Raw genomic sequence first — 4884 nt, forward strand, 5'->3', positions numbered from 1 at the left:
AGTTAAAATCCTGGTGAAAACAAAACACTTCCAATTAAAAATGTTCCCTCACTTTGTTTTGTGTGGTTCGTTTCTTTTGCTCCCTCTCCCCCTCTCTGAGATGTCCAGAGAGATCCTTGTACAAAAAGGCAAGTGACCCGTCCTTGTTTTCGTTCTCAAAGGGAAAGATGGAAAAGCAGGAATGCATGGCTTGGGAGACAAACAGCATAATTAAAAGAAAGAAGTTGGAAAGCAGGCCAGGAAGCATCTTCTTCCCAGTGGGCAGTGGGATAGGCTGGTGTGCTCTGAAACACAAAGTATGAGCTCAGCAATGACACATGTTTTTTGGTATTAATGACAGGGTAACGGGACTATCCCATTCCCAGCTTTTCCATATCCTTCCCCACAGCACATCCAGCATGCCCCAGGACAGATCACCTCTATTACCTGACTTGTCCCCTGGGCTTGTCTTTCAGGCATAGCAGTGTCACGGACACGGAGCTGGCTCCTGCTGCCTGGCCCCAGCCCAGACCAGCCCTGCCAAAAATGAACACTCAGCCAAACCCTGACGCCACCAGAGATCAGTGAGAACTTCTCTGCCACCCCCAGGAGATGCTGCTGGGGCAAACCCAACCCCTTATTCCAGAAATAGTCACAGAATCCCGGAATGGGCCAGTCTGGAAGGGACCACAGCGATCACCTGGTGCCATCTCCCTGCTCCAGCAGGGTCAGCTCAGAGTTCATGGCACACAGTGTGTCCAGACAGCTCTGGAGTATCTCCAGTGAGGGGGACTCCACACCCTCTCTGGGATCTGTTCAATGCTTGGTTACTGCCCAGGAAAGAAGTTTTTCCTCCTGTCCAGGTGGAACTTCCCAGGCATCGGTTCTCCGTTTCCTCTTGTGCCTGGGCACTGAGAAGGCTGCACATAACTTCTCTCTTGAGATGCCGCTCCCTTCTTCCCATGGGATGTGTTCCCATGCTTGTGGCATGGTCCTTTCTGGCTTGCACACCCCTCCTAGGCTCTGAGGAAACAGCATGAGGCTGGAATCTGCTGGGAGTGGCTGAAATGAGGGGGACACACAAGGAATATTGAACTGGCATGGAGTTGATGTCCCCAGGGTGATGATTCACACCCCCCCAGAGGGGACAGTGAGGTGGAAACTCCTGTCTGTAAAGAGGATGTGTGCAAGGGTGGTTGTGTTAGGCACCCAAGATCCATGCCTCGAATTTCCCATATTTCACTGTCTTAGGGATTGGAGAGAGAAAATCATTGAGCTTGATTTGTCCGTAGCTGGCTGTTTTCAGTATGAATTTTGTATTTAGTGTGTGTCTGGTGGGGTGTGGAGCCAGGCAAGGGAATCTGGCTCAGCAGCTCCTGCAGCTCATGGCGAGCACGACTGGCTGTAAATAATGTGCCTTTGAGAGCACTGCCTGGCCTGTGACACCAGCCCCAGCCAGACTGAATCCAGGATGCTGGCTGGGATTGCACGGATAAGGACGAGGAATTAAGCCCCAGGACCCCTTGCACTCCAGCAGGTGACAAAGGCTGGAGCTGTTCTTCCATCCTTGCACACTTAGGTGGGAGTGCCCAGGTAAGGACCCCCCTCTGGCTCCTCTCCAGTGTCCCCCATTCCCTGATGGCCTCCCCTGCAGCAGGAGTGTTTTTTCCACCAGCACCTGCCCTAGGTTTTGGCACTGCCTGGGACACGTGTGACCAGGTGCTGGTGTAACACACTGGCTGTTGAGCTCTGTGCATGCACAGCCTTGGTGACATCTACCTGGGTGTGGTTCAGCTTATAAATGCCAGGAGTTAGGGACAGGGACCAAAATGGAAAACCAGAGAGGGTGTGTGGTGGGTGGCCCTCCATAACCAGGATGGTCACAGAGTACCAGAATGGTTTGAGTTGGAAGAGACCTTAAAGCACATCCAGTGCCACCCCCTGCCATGGGCAGGGACACTTTCCACTGTCTCAGGTTGCTCCAAGCCCCATCCAGCCTGGCCTTGGACACTTCCAAGGATCCAGGGGCAGCCACAGCTTCGCTGGGCAACCTGTGCCAGGGCCTCACCACCCTCACAGCAAGGAATTCCTTCCTAGACAGTTACCAGCTTCTCTTGACACCTTGCCATCAAATGAGTTATAAAAACTCTCTGAAAAGCCTTGTTCCTAAATTGTAAGAAGCATTTGAGCCTCTCTCTATGTGCTCCCAAATACATTTTATTTATGTTGTATTTTAATCACCTGGGTGCTTTTTGAACACTTCTCTTAGGGAGCTGTTTTGAGTATGAAACCCGATGCTTGGGGACACTGAGGCAGAGTGACAGCAGCTGCACTGCCAGCTCCCTCTTTGTGACACAGTCATCCCCCTTTCAAGGTGTACAAATGTCCTCTAGAATGAAAATCCAGTGGCAAATAGCCCATGAACAGTATTTCTGCCTCTTGGCACTGTCACCTTCCTCAGAAGAGACTTGGATTCACAGTTCTTGTGTGGTTTGCGAGCAGAGGGAGAAATGGAGCTGGGAAAGCAGCTGATGTCAAGAAATGAGCTAATGAAGGGAGATCACAAAGTGTGCAACCCCAGACGCTTCTATCTTTCTCTCCAGTTACCTTGGTAACTGGTAGTGATATGATGTTGTTTGGTTTTGTATCCTGCAAGTAAAAGAAGCTCAAAGTACCCACCACTGGCAAAAATATTGGGAAGATATCACATTCATCTACAAAACAACAATTAAGTTGTGTCCTTGCTAGATGCTGTATTGAAGGGGGGATGCATCTCCCCCAAAGCCTGGATGAAATGACTTCTATTTTCCTATGAGCCAGCAATTTAGTGTAGCTTTTGATGGGATTTCTCAGGGCCAAATCAAAGGGATCACCCCAGGATGGCTCTTTTCAGGGACATGGCTCACTGAGGCTCTACATCCTCTCCTCCCTAGCCCTTTCTGCTGATGATAATGTTGGTTAAAGGCAGATATGGACTCGTGGTGAAGAGAAATGGGCTTAGACTACGTGGGATGGACTTTCTTAAGGGGGACAAAGAAAATCCAGCAGCTCCCAGGGGTGTGGAGATGCCTCTGACATGAGGAATGACATCTGGTGTCAGTAGTGGGCCTGGGCAGGGCTGCATCCAGTGACCTCCCTGGGCAAGGGACTGGACTCACTGGAGCTGTCAGGAGTTCATTCTTTCCCCCAGTCCTCAAATACTGAGGCACTTATTCTCTCCAAGGGGCTCAGCAATGCTGCTACATCCCAATAACTTTCCCCAGCACTCCCCCAGCCCTACTCAGCCCCACTGGATGGGATGGTTGGGAGCGGTCAGAATGGAAATGGACTTTTTTCCAGCCATTCTACCTGACCAACCATCAGCTCTTGCTGCTGTATTCCCCTTTTCCAGACTCATTTGTGGTCCCCAGCCCTGAGGTCTGGGGCAAAGGTGTCACCCAGGTGTCTCCAGCCCATGATGCTGTCAGAGTCTGGAGAAATCCATGGTCTGCTTCCCACTGCTTTGGTCCTCCTGGTCCTTCCTTGGTCCCCTTACCAAACCTACAGAAAATTGTTGAAATGAAATTCTCCCTGTAAGCCAAGGACTTGAACAGGAAAAGGAGGTGAGAAAAACGATTTTAAGGGGAAAGATTCACCCAGGAGGGGAGGAAGCAGCACCCCTCAGCTGAGGGGGAAAAAATGCCCAAATAACTTATTTAATTTTGAATATCATCTCCTTCCCAGCCTCTGCACCTGCAGGCATTGAAATGGGAAGGGAAAAGTTAAGCTGGGAATCTTAGCTCTGGATGTAAAATCTGCATAGATTCTGGATCTGATTTTGCAGGAAAACCCAGAGCCTTTGGGTGAAATGGGAATGGTATCTTTGCACCAGTCTCTTTTGCCGTTCCCATGCTTCCTGTGCAGTTCTGCAAATCCCTGGGAGTCTCCACCTGGAGACTTGGATACTCAGAGCCAGAGGGAAGTGGTTGGTTTTAAGAGAGGATGTCATGGAGAAGGGCAGGACTGGATTCAGGGAGCTGTCTCCTGCATGCAGCTGGAACATCAGAGGCCCCAGTGGGGCTGGTGAAGGTCTGTAACTAAAAAACCCAAGTATGGCTTCAGGAAAAGCAAACAGCTTGCTTTTGGCAATGCTGCAAAGAAGTTAAATTTGATTTAAAAAATCAAATAAACCACATTTCTGTCTGGATATTAGTTTAGAGACTGACCATGGCTTTAAACAGGCAGAGAATAGGGTGAGATTTGACATTAGGAAATTCTTCCCTGTGGGGGTGGTTAGGCCTGGCAGAGGTTACCCAGAGAAGCTGTGGCTGCCCCTGGATCCCTGGAAGTGTCCAAGGCCAGGTTGGATGGGGCTGGGAGCAACCTGGGATGGTGGAAGTTGTCCCTGCCTATGTCAGGGGTGGAACTGGACTGGCTTTAAGGTCCCTTCCCAAATAAATCAATCCATGATTCCATGATCCTGGGATACCTGCCTATTTATATCTTATTTCATTTCCCAAACATGGACAGTTGATCAAGGTCTCCAAAACATGGAAATTAAAAAAATAACAAAAACAGAAAGTGGAACAGTTATAGTGCTATGGCTACCAGCCTTACTTGCCTGTGCAAATCCCTAATATTTGCTTTTTAAAGGTAAAACTGAATTGCTATTACAGACAGAACAGGCAGAGAGACAGGGCAGAGGCGGCAGCAGCAATTTGAAGTCTGTGAAATCCCTGCTCTCCTCGCACAGCCCCAGCCACTCCTGTGTGGTGAAGCACACGGAAAATTGAGATCAGACATGGATGGAGTGGCCCAGAGCTGGTCCCTGCCACGGCTGGAGGCTGTTTTCCTTTCCCAGTGCCTGGCTGTGCGTTCAGGGCTGCCCAGCCCACGGCCACTGGCCACAGCTCAGCCTGACAAGTC

This window comes from Cyanistes caeruleus, chromosome 10, assembly GCF_971803275.1.
Source record: "Cyanistes caeruleus chromosome 10, bCyaCae1.hap1.1, whole genome shotgun sequence".
Classification (NCBI taxonomy): domain Eukaryota; kingdom Metazoa; phylum Chordata; class Aves; order Passeriformes; family Paridae; genus Cyanistes; species Cyanistes caeruleus.